Raw genomic sequence first — 12,616 nt, forward strand, 5'->3', positions numbered from 1 at the left:
AATGAGTGAGGGCATAATGGGGCTGATGATGGAAACAAAAATAAGATGATAGTCGTGGTGATGGTGGGAGGAGTGGTGGTAGTGGTGGAAATGGAAGAGGATATGATAGTATTGACGATGGAGACAAAAAATAAGTAGTGATGGTAGTTATGGTAATGACAATCCATTTGAGGACGAACAGAAATTCACATTTTTCAATTTAAAAAATACATAGTTGGTTGGTACGCGGAATCGTGGTCTCACACTTTTCTCACAACTCCGCGCAACTAACCAGCAAGTGCACTGGGTCGTCCAAGTAATAAACCTTACGTGAGTAAGGGTCGATCCCACGGAGATTGTCGGATGGAAGCAAGCTATGGTCATCCTTGTAAATCTCAATCAGGAGGATTCAAATGGTTATGAGGTTTTGATAATTAAAAGATAAATAAAACATAAAATAAAATAAAGTTACTTATGTAATTCATTGGTGGGAATTTCAGATAAGCGTTTGGAGATGCTTTGTTGCTTCTGAACCTTTGCTTTCCTATTGCCTTCTTCCAATCATGCGTGTTCCCTTCCATGGAAAGCTGTAAGATCCTCTCAATGAAAATGGTCCTCTGCGGTTTCTGCATGGCTAATCAACTGTCAGATTTCTCGTCTCGGATGAAAAATACCAGGAATAGCTACCGCATGGCTAATCATCTGTCGGTTCCCGCTAGCGTCAAACTAGAATCCATTGATCCTTTTGCACACTGTCACTTGCGCCCAACATTCGCAGGTTTGAAGCTCGTCACAGTCATCCCTTCCCGGATCCTACTCGGAATACCACAGACAAGGTTTAGACTTTCCGGATCTCAGGAATGGCTGTCAATAATTCTAGTCTATACCACAAAGATACTAATCTCATGGACTCGGTCTGTGTATAGATATCCAAGAGAATATACTCCGGCTGTCGTTCAATGACTACGTTGAACATCATGTAGACCGCTTTGTGGTTGTCAGGCACGCGGATCTTGGCTAAGCGAGTAACGAAGATTGGGTGATTGTCACGGGTCACCCCTTCATTCTGACTTAACTGAATTAAGTACGAGAGTATATCTTGGAGAAGAAGTAGGCGTGAATTGAAAGAAAAACAATAGTACTTGCATTAATTCATGAAGAATAGCAAAGCTCCACACCTTAATCTATAGGGTGTAGAAACTCCACCGTAGAAAATACATAAGTGAAAAAGGTATAGGCATGGCCGTGAGGCCAGCCCCCAAATGTAAACAATGGTCTATGATAGCATAAGATTAACAAAAGACATAAAATAAATCTCTAAAAGTAGTTTTTATACTAAACTAGTAGCCTAGGGTTACAGAAAATGAGTAACTAAGTGCAGATAATGCAGAAATCCACTTCCGGGACCCACTTGGTGTGTGCTTGGATTGAGCATTGAGCTTTACACGTGCATGGGCTGTTCCTAGAGTTAAACGCTAGCTTTGGTGCCAATTTGGGCGTTTAACTCCAATTTTGGTGCCAGTTTGGGCGTTTTACGCCAAGATGTTTTAGGCTGGCCTTGGACGCCAGTTTAGGCCATCAAATCTCGAACAAAGTATAGACTATTATATATTGCTGGAAAGCCCAGGATGTCTAATTTCCAACGCAATTGAAAACGCGCTAATTGGGCTTCTGTAGCTGCAGAAAATTCACTTCGAGTACAAGAGGGTCAGAATCCAACAACATATGCAGTCCTTTTTCAGCCTCTGAATAAGATTTTTGCTCAGGTCCCTCAATTTCAGCCAGAAAATACCTGAAATCACAGAAAAACACATAAACTCATAGTAAAGTCCATAAATATGATTTTTGAATAAAAACTAATAGAAATATAATAAAAAGATACTAAAACATACTAAAAACTATGTAAAAACAATGCCAAAAGGGTATAAATTATCCGCTCATCACAACACCAAACTTAAATTGTTGCTTGTCCCCAAGCAACTAAAAACAAAATAGAATAAAAAGAAGAGAAAATACAATAAATCTAAAAAATATCAATGAAGATTAGCTTCAATTAGATGAGCGGGACTTGTAGCCTTTTTGCTTCTGAATAGTTTTGGCATCTCACTTTATCCTTTGAAGTTCAGAATGATTGGCATCCATAGGAACTCAGAATTCAGATAGTGTTATTGATTCTCTTAGTTCAGTATGTTGATTCTTGAACACAGCTACTTTATGAGTCTTGGCCGTGACCTAAGCATTTTGTTTTCCAGTATTACCACCGGATACATAAATGCCATAGACACATAACTGGGTGAACCTTTTCAGATTGTGACTCATCTTTGCTAGAGTCCCCAGTTAGAGGTGTCCAGAGCTCTTAAGCACACTCTTTTTTTGCTTTGGACCACGACTTTAACCGCTCAGTCTCAAGCTTTCACTTGACACCTTCACGCCACAAGCACATGGTTAGGGACAGCTTGATTTAGCTGCTTAGGCCAGGATTTTATTCCTGTGGGCCCTCCTATCCATTAATGCTCAAAGCCTTGGATCATTTTTACCCTTGCCTTTTGGTTTAAAGGGTTATTGGATTTTTCTGCTTGCTTTTTCTTTTTCTTTCTCTCTTTTTTTTTCGCATTTTTTTCCGCAAGTTTTTGCTTTCACTGCTTTTTCTTGCTTCAAGAATCAATTTTATGATTTTTCAAATTATCAATAACATTTCTCTTTTTTCATTATTCTTTCAAGAGCCAACAATTTTAACATTCATAAACAACAATATCAAAAATATGCACTGTTCAAGCATTCATTCAGAAAACAAAAGGTATTGCCACCACATCAAAATAATTAAATTAATTTCAAGATAGAATTCGAAATCATGCATTTCTTGTTCTTTTGCAATTAAAACATTTTTCATTTAAGAAAGGTGATGGATTCATAGGACATTCATAGCTTTAAGACATAGACACTAGACACTAATGATCATGTAATAAAGACACAAACATAGATAAAACATAAAGCATAATTTTCGAAAAACAGAAAAAATAAGAACAAGAAAATTAAAGAACGGGTCCACCTTAGTGATGGCGGCTAGTTCTTCCTCTTAAAGATCTTATGGAGTGCTTGAGCTCCTCTATGTCTCTTCCTTGCCTTTGTTGCTCCTCCCTCATGGCTCTTTGGTCTTCTCTAATTTCATGGAGGAGGATGGAATGCTCTTGGTGCTCCATCCTTAGTTATCCTATGTTAGAACTCAGTTCTCCTAAGGAGGTGTTAATTTGCTCCCAATAATTGTGTGGAGGAAAGTACATTCCTTGAGGCATCTCAGGGATTTCTTGATGAGGTATTTCCTCATGCTCTTGTTGAGGTCCATGAGTGGGCTCTCTTGTTTGCTCCATTCTCTTCTTAGTGATGGGCTTGTCCTCTTCAATGGGCTTGTCCTCTACTTATATTTCCAGCTAAATTGCATAGGGTACAGATGAGATGAGGGAAGGCTAACCTTGCCAAAGTAGAGGGCTTATCCGCCACCTTGTAGAGTTATAGGGATATGATCTCATGAACTTCTACTTCCTCTCCATTCATGATGCTATGGATCATGATAGCCCGGTCTATTGTAACTTTAGACCGGTTGCTAGTAGGAATGATAGAGCGTTGGATGAACTCCAACCATCCCCTAGCCATGGGCTTGAGGTCAAGCCTTCTTAGTTGAACCGGCTTGTCTTTTGAGTCTCTCTTCTATTGAGCTCCTTCCACACAAATGTCACTAAGGACTTGGTCCAACCTTTGATCAAAGTTGACCTTTATAGTGAAAGGGTGAGGATCTCCATGCATCATTGGCAAGTTGAATGCTAGCCTCACATTTTTCGGACTGAAATCCAAGTAATTCCCCTGAACCATTGTGAGCCAATTCTTTGGGTTCAGGTTCATACTTTGATCATGGTTCTTAGTGATCCATGCATTGGCATAAAACTCTTAAACCATTAAGATTCTGACTTGTTGAATGGGGTTGGTGAGAGTTTTCCAACCTCTTCTTTAAATCTCATGTCAGATCTCTGGATATTCATTCTTTTTGAGCTTGAAAGGGACTTCGGGAATCACTTTTTTCTTGGCCACAACTTCATAGAAGTGGTCTTGATGGACCTTTGAGATGAATCTCTCCATCTCCCATAACTCAGATGTGGAAGCAATTGCCTTCCCTTTCCTCTTTCTAGAGGTTTCTCCGGCCTTAGGTGCCATTGATGGTTATGGAAAAATAAAAAGCAAGGATTTTTCCATACCAAACTTAAAAGGTTTGCTCGTCCTCAAGCAAAAGAAGAAAGAAAAGAGTATAAGAAGAAGAAATGGAGGAGATGGAGGGAGGTGAGTGGTTCGGCCAAGGGGGAAGAAGTGTTTGTGATGTGTGAAATTGAAGGTAGTGAGGAGGGGTATTTATAGGGTAGGAGAGAGGGGTGAATTCGGTTATGAATGGGAGGGTTTGGGAGGGAAACGGTTTGAATTTGAATGGTGAGGTAGGTGGGGTTTATGATGAGATTAGTCAAGGGTATTTGGGGAAGAGTGTTATGGAAATGTGTGAAGAGGAGAGAAGAAGAGGTGGGGATCTTGTGGAATCCACAGATCCTGAGGTGTCAAAGAATTCTACTCCCTGCACCAATCTAGCGTTTAAACGCCCACTGTGTGCCAATCTTGGTGTTTAACGCCAGCTCTGCTACCTTTCCTGGCGTTAAACGCCAGTTTGCTGCCCTTTTCTGGCGTTTAACGCCAGCCAGATGCTAAACACCCCTTTCTGGCGTTAAACGCCCAGGGTGCTGCCTATTCAGGCGTTTAACGCCCAGAATGCTGCCAGGCTAGGCGTTAAACACCCATTCTGCTATCCTTACTGTCCTCCAGGGTGTGCTTATTTTAATTCTGTTTTTTATTTTGCTTTAATTCTGCAGCTATTTTTATGACTTCATATGATCATCAACCTAAAGAAAACATAAAATAACAATGGAATATAAATAAATATAATTAAATAACATTGGGTTACCTCCCAACAAGCGCTTCTTTAATGTCAATAGCTTGACAGTAAGCTCTTAGAGAGCTTCACAGAGACTCAGAGCTTGATGGTGGCCTCCCAACACCAAACTTAGAAGTTGAGTGTGGGGGCTCTGTTTGACTCTGTATTGAGAGAAGCCTTTCATGCTTTCTCTCAATGGTTACAGAAGAAGATCCTTGAGCCTTAAACACAAGGTAGTCCTCATTCAATTGAAGGACTAACTCTCCTCTGTCCACATCAATCACAGCTCTTGCTGTGGCTAGGAAGGGTCTTCCAAGGATGATGGATTCATCTTCATCCTTCCCAGTATCTAGGATTATGAAGTCAGCAGGGATGTAATAGCCTTCAACCTTCACTAAGACATCCTCTACAAGTCCATAAGCCTGTTTCCTTGTATTGTCTGCCATCTCTAGTGACATTCTTGCAGCTTGTACCTCAAAGATCCCTAGTTTCTCCATTATAGAGAGTGGCATGAGGTTTATACTTGAACCAAGGTCACACAGAGCCTTCTTAAAGGTCATGGTACCTATGATGCAAGGTATTAAGAACTTTCCGGAATCCAGTTTCTTTTGAGGTAATTTCTGTTGAACCAAGGTATTCAATTCATTGATGAGCAATGGAGGTTTATCCTCCCAAGTCTCATTACCAAATAACTTGGCATTCAGCTTTATGATTGCTCCTAGATACTGAGCAACTTGCTCTTCGGTAATATCTTCATCCTCTTCAGAGGAAGAATACTCATCAGAGCTTATGAATGGCAACAGTAAGTTCAGTGGAATCTCTATGGTCTCTGTATGAGCCTCAGATTCCTTTGGTTCCTCAATAGGGAATTCCTTAGTGGCCAATGGACGTCCATTGAGGTCTTCCTCAATAGAAATCACTGCCTTTCCTTCCTCTGTGCATTTGGCCATGTTGGGTATATTGATGGCCTTGCACTCTCTTTTTGGATTCTCTTCTGTATTACTTGGGAGAGTACTAGGAGGGATTTCAGTAACTCTTTTACTTAGTTGACCCACTTGTGCCTCCAAATTTCTAATGGAGGACCTTGTTTCAGTCATGAAATTGAGAGTGGTCTTAGATAGATCAGAGACTATGGTTGCTAAGTCAGAGTGGCTCTACTTAGAATTCTCTGTCTGTTGTTCAGAAGATGATGGAAAAGGCTTGCTATTGCCAAATCTATTTCTCCCACCATTATTATTGAAGCCTTGGTTGGTCTTCTGTTGATCCTTCCATGAGAAATTTGGATGATTCCTCCATGAAGGATTATAGGTGTTTTCATAGGATATGTAATTCACCTCTTCCATTGCAGGATTCTCAGGGTCATAAGCTTCTTCTTCAGAGGAAGCTTCTTTAGTACTGCCGAATGCAGCTTGCATTCTAGTCAGACTCTAAGAAATCATATTGACTTGCTGAGTCAATATTTTATTCTGAGCCAATATGGCATTCAGAGTATCAATCTCAAGAACTCCTTTCTTTTGAGTCATCCCATTATTCACAGGATTTCTTTCAAAAGTGTACATGAACTGGTTATTTGCAACCATTTCAATGAGTTCCTGGGCTTCTGCAGGCGTCTTCTTCAGATGAAGAGATCCTCCAGCAGAGTGATCCAATGACATCTTGGACAATTCATACAAACCATAATAGAATATACATAGGATGCTCCATTCTGAAAGCATGTCAGAAGGACACCTTCTGATCAATTGCTTGTATCTTTCCCAAGCTTCATAGAGGGATTCACCTTCCTTCTGTCTGAAGGTTTGGACTTCCACTCTAAGCTTGCTCAACTTTTGAGGTGAAAAGAATTTGGCCAAGAAAGTATTGACCAACTTTTTCCAAGAGTTCAGGCTTTCCTTAGGTTGTGAGTCCAACGATATCCTAGCTCTGTCTCTTACAGCAAAGTGGAAAAGCATAAGTCTGTAGACCTCAGGATTAACCCCATTGTTCTTAATAGTGTCACAGATTTGCAAGAATTCAGCTAAGAACTGATGAAGATCTTCCAATGGAAGTCCATGAAACTTGCAATTCTGCTACATTAGAGAACTAATTGAGGCTTAAGCTCAAAGTTGTTTGTTCCAATTGTAGGAATTGAGATGATTCTTCCATAGAAGTCAGAAGTGGGTGCAGTAAAGTCACCAAGCATCTTCCTTGCATCTCCACCATTGTTGTTATTTTCGGCTGCCATAACTACTTCTTTTTTGAAAATTTCTGTTAGGTCCTCTCCAGAGTTTTGTGCTTTAGCTTCTCTTAGCTTCATCTTCAGAGTCCTTTCAGGTTCAAGATCAGCTTCAACAAAAATATTCTTATCCTTGTCCCTGCTCATATGAAAAAGAAGAGAACAGAAAAGAATAGAAATCCTCTATGTCACAGTATAGAGATTCCTTTATGTGAGTAGAAGAATAGAAGAAATAGAATGAAGAAGAGAGAAGAAGAATTCAAACAGAGAGAGAGGGAGAGGGTTCGAATTATAGGTAGAGGAGAAGTGTTAGTAAATAATTAAAATAAATAGAAAAAGATGAGAGAGAGAGTATTCGAATTTTAATTTAAAAGAAAAGAAAAATATTTTTGTTTTTATTTTAATTATTGGTTAGTATTCGAAAATTAAGAAGGAAAATAAAATAAAATTAGAATTTAAAATAATTAGTTAATTAAAAAGAATTTTGAAAAAAATGGTTAGCGATTTTCTAAAATTGGAGAGAGAAAAGTAGTTAGGTGGTTTTGAAAAAGATATGATTGAAATAGAAAACTTTTAAAATCAAACAAAAAGTCAAGTAGTTAATTGAAAAAAAATTTGAAAATCAATTTTTAAAAAGATAAGAAGTTAGAAAAAGATTTTGAAATTAAGTTTGAAAAAGATATGATTGAAAACTATTTTAAAAAAGATTTGAAAAGGAAATTAAAAAGATTTGATTTTTGAAATTAAAGTTGATTACTTGACTAACAAGAAACTAAAAGATATGATTTTAGAATTTAAAGATTGATCATTTCTTAATAGGCAAGTAACAACTTGAAAATTTTGAATCTAAACATTAATTGTTAGTAATAAATTCGAAAATATGAAATAAAAGTAAGAAAAAGATTTTGAAAATTAATTTTGAAATTTTCGAAAAACATGAAAGAAAAATGAAAAAGATTTAATTTTTGAAAAGGATTTGAAAAGATAGGATTTTTAAATTGAAATTTTGACTTGACTAACAAGAAACAACTAAATTTTAAAAATTTTTGACCAAATCAACTCAAAATTTTGAATTTTTATGAGTGAAATAAGGGAAAGATATTATTTTTGATTTTTTTGAATTAATGAAGAAAGAGAAAAACACAAAAAGACACAAAACATAAGAAATTAAGATCAAAACTAATAATGCATGCAAGAACACTTTGAATATCAAGATGAACACCAAGAACACTTTGAAGATCATAATGAACATCAAGAACATATTTTTGAAAATGTTTTAGAAAAGAAACACATGCAAGACACCAAACTTAGAAATTTTTAATGTTTAGACACTATGAATTCAAAAATGCACAAGAAAAATAAGAAAAGACAAAACAAAAAGATTCAAAGATCAAACAATGAAAATCATCAAGAACAACTTGAAGATCATGAAGAACTCAATGCATGTATTTTTCGAAAATTTAAAGAAAAATCAAAATATGCAATTGACACCAAACTTAAAGTTTGACACTAGACTCAAACAAGAAACACAAAATTTTTGGTTTTTTATGATTTTGTTAATTTTTTTTTGTAATTTTTCGAAAATTATTTGGAAAAAGAAAATAAAGGGATACAAAATTTTTAATAAGAATCCCAGGAATCATGCAATGTTAGTCTAAAGCTTCGGTCCAAAAGAATTAGACATAGCCAATGGCCAGCCAAGCTTTAAGTGAAAGTTTCGGTCCAAAAGATTAGACATGGCCAAATAGCAAGCCAAGTTTTAGCATAAAACATACAAGCATGTCAATGAGAAGTGGAAGCCTTAGTCCAAAAGATTAGACATGGCTTCACAGCTAGCCAGGCTTCAACATATCTCATAATACTCTAGAATTCATTCTTAAAAATTCTGAAGAAGAAATATATTTTTTTTGAATTTTTTTAAAATAAAATAAAATAAAAAGCTTAAACATAAAATAAAATTACCTAATCTAAGCAACAAGATGAACCGTCAGTTGTCCAAACTCGAACAATCCCCGGCAACGGCGCCAAAAACTTAGTACGCGGAATCGTGGTCTCACACTTTTCTCACAACTCCACGCAACTAACCAGCAAGTGCACTGGGCCGTCCAAGTAATAAACCTTACGTGAGTAAGGGTAGATCCCACGGAGATTGTCGGCTGGAAGCAAGCTATGGTCATCCTTGTAAATCTCAGTCATGCGGATTCAAATGGTTATGAGGTTTTGATAATTAAAAGATAAATAAAACATAAAATAAAATAAAGTTACTTATGTAATTCATTGGTGGGAATTTCAGATAAGCGTTTGGAGATGCTTTGTTGCTTCTGAACCTCTGCTTTCCTTTTACCTTCCTCCAATCATGCGTGCTCCCTTCCATGGCAAGCTGTAAGATCCTCTCAGTGAAAATGGTCCTCTGCAGTTTCTGCACGGCTAATCAACTGTCGAATTTCTCGTCTCAGATGAAAAATACCAGGCACAGCTACTGCATGGCTAATCATCTGTCGGTTCCCGCTAGCGTCGGAATAGAATCCATTGATCCTTTTGCAAACTGTCACTTGCGCCCAACATTCGCAGGTTTGAAGCTCGTCACAGTCATCCCTTCCCGGATCCTACTCGGAATACCACAGACAAGGTTTAGACTTTTCGGATCCCAGGAATGGCTGCCAATAATTCTAGCCTATACCACGAAGATACTAACCTCACGGACTCGGTCCGTGTATTAGATATCCAAGAGAATATACTCCGGCTGTCATCCAATGACTACGTTGAATATCATGTAGACCGCTTTGTGGTTGTCAGGCACGCGGATCTTGGCTAAGCGAGTAACGAAGATTGGGTGATTGTCACGGGTCACCCCTTCATTCTGACTTAACTGAATTAAGTACGAGAGTATATTTTGGAGAAGAAGTAGGCATGGATTGAAAGAAAAACAATAGTACTTGCATTAATTCATGAAGAACAGCAGAGCTCCACACCTTAATCTATGGGGTGTAGAAACTCCACCGTAGAAAATACATAAGTGAAAAAGGTCTAGGCATGGCCGTGAGGCCAGCTCCCAAACGAGAACAATGGTCTATGATAGCATAAGATTAACAAAAGACATAAAATAAATCTCTAAAAGTAGTTTTTATATTAAACTAGTAGTCTAGGGTTACAAAAAATGAGTAACTAAGTGCAGATAGTGCAGAAATCCACTTTTGGAGCCCACTTGGTGTGTTCTTGGGCTGAGTATTGAGATTTACACGTGCATAGGCTATTCCTGGAGTTAAACGCTAGCTTTGGTGCCAGTTTGGGCGTTTAACTCCAATTCTGGTGCCAATTTGGGCATTTTACGCCAAGATGTTTTAGGCCGGCTTTGAATGCCAGTTTAGGCCATCAAATCTCAGGTAAAGTATGGACTATTATATATTTCTGGAAATCCCAGGATGTCTTCTTTCCAATGCAATGAGAGCGCGTCAATTGTGCTTCTGTAGCTCCAGAAAATCCACTTCGAGTACAAGAGGGTCAGAATTCAACAGCATCTGTAGTCCTTTTTCAGCCTCTGAATCAGATTTTTGCTCAGGTCCCTCAATTTCAGCCAGAAAATACCTGAAATCACAGAAAAATACACAAACTCATAGTAAAGTCCAGAAATGTGATTTTTGAATAAAAACTAATAGAAATATAATAAAAAGTAACTAAAACATACTAAAAACTATGTAAAAACAATGACAAAAAGAATTTAAATTATCCGTTCATCATTGGTCATTTATAAAAGTTAAGAATTTAATTAATTCACGATTTGAATTGTCAGACCAAATTGAACATTAATTCTATTAAAATTTGTCTCTGTGATATAGTAGTATTAAAAATTTTCGCTTGTTCCTTTGTACGAACAGTGACTTGTATTAATGTTTAAAAAATTACAGATAAAATGACTTAAAAATATAAAATAAGAGATAGAAAAAAAATGTGTTGAAAGTTAAAACAACCTGTCATGTTGCCAGCTGCATTAAGTAAGTGGCTACTCGAGTATAAAAATTTTCGCTTGTTCCTTTTTACTCTTTATTTTTTTTTCTTGCTTGATGGCTTCAGCGGCTTATGAGCGGCTAAATTTGTTTTCAAATGTATTACTATTGGCAAGTATTATCAACAAGCTTATTTCTCAATCAACAGCTTACTCGTAATTTTTAACTTAACATACAAATATTTAAAAATCATATTTACATAGGATTAGAAGTGTTTATAACACGTAGCGAAAATAATAAAGTAATCCTATTGATTTATTTTGTGCTTAAAGTTTTATTGAAATAAGATACGTTAGATATCAATACCTGAGTATTCTAGTGAATAAAAATTTTTTTCCTTCGATAGTACAAAGGTACTATGTGTATCTACACCGAGACTGATCCTTGTTGTCAACTCCTTAACTAATGGATTTAACTAAGAAACTTCTTGCAACTCCTTGCACCAACAATTTTTCATTAAGAATTAGAATATTTGTGTATGTGGAGGTAGAAGAAAATTTTTTTTATGTCTTTTTCTTTTACCACATATATCTATATATAGTATGAGATTGGTAACTGATTTTAGGATCAAATGTTATAAATCAAATTACAACTTAATTTGAAACAGAATCAGTTAGGATCTTATTGATGCGTGAGCATCTTTCCTATCTTTTCCTAGTGAATTTGTATTCAAATTATTGAGTTTAATCAAGATTTAAATATCTTTTAGCCACTATGGATGCTACTTTGAGTCGTGTGCAATTTTGCTTATTTCAGGTAGCATTCGGATGGATTTGATGGAGTTTCTGTAGAAAAAGAGAAGAAAGTAAATGACGTTGTCAACCCTGACCTCCCTGCACTCTAACAAGAATAACTCGAGTTACAGAGGTCCAATTGACGTGATTCTAGTGGCATTGGAAAGCTAACTTCCAGACCTTTCCAACGATATATAATAGTCTACACTTCTTATCCAGCAATTCGGCCTTAGTGGCGCCTAACTTGGGAAATCCCAAGTTAGGCGCCAAAGGAGGACTTACACGTTAAGTGCATGCTGCATAGGTGGCGCCTAACTTGGCTTTTCTCAAGTTAGGCACCAAGACAAAGAAAAACGCGTCCAAGACTCTAAGTTCACTGCCAAGGTGGCGCCTAACTTGGGTTTCACCAAGTTAGACGCCAGGTACAACCATCACACTCATTCCATTCGGCCACATCCAAGTCCAACTCCAAAATGCCAAGTTAGGCGCCAGCTTTATGGAGAACAACGGTCCCCACGCTCAATCAAGCTATGCAACGAAGATCTTTATTAATTTTCGGTTAAACTTTGTTTTATTTTAAAATAGGAAAAGATATTAATTAGTTCTAGAAATTATATTTTACATTAATTAGGACTAGATATAAAAGGGAAAAGAATCAGCCCTTCGGGCTCCTCTCTTCTCTCTTACCTCATTCCGCACTTTACAGTTTTACAGAACCCTA

At 37.2% G+C, this 12,616-nt stretch overlaps 1 non-coding gene across 1 annotated transcript; it reads left to right on the forward strand.

The window, feature by feature from the left end:
- The first annotated feature begins 6,654 nt into the window (after positions 1-6,654).
- Positions 6,655-6,762, forward strand: LOC148562359 (small nucleolar RNA R71). Its single transcript, XR_015887761.1, has one exon. It is a non-coding gene; the product is annotated as a small nucleolar RNA R71 (small nucleolar RNA).
- The last annotated feature ends 5,854 nt before the right edge of the window (positions 6,763-12,616 follow it).

Source organism: Arachis ipaensis, chromosome B6, assembly GCF_059453495.1.
Source record: "Arachis ipaensis isolate K30076 ecotype BB chromosome B6, ASM5945349v1, whole genome shotgun sequence".
Taxonomy (NCBI): domain Eukaryota; kingdom Viridiplantae; phylum Streptophyta; class Magnoliopsida; order Fabales; family Fabaceae; genus Arachis; species Arachis ipaensis.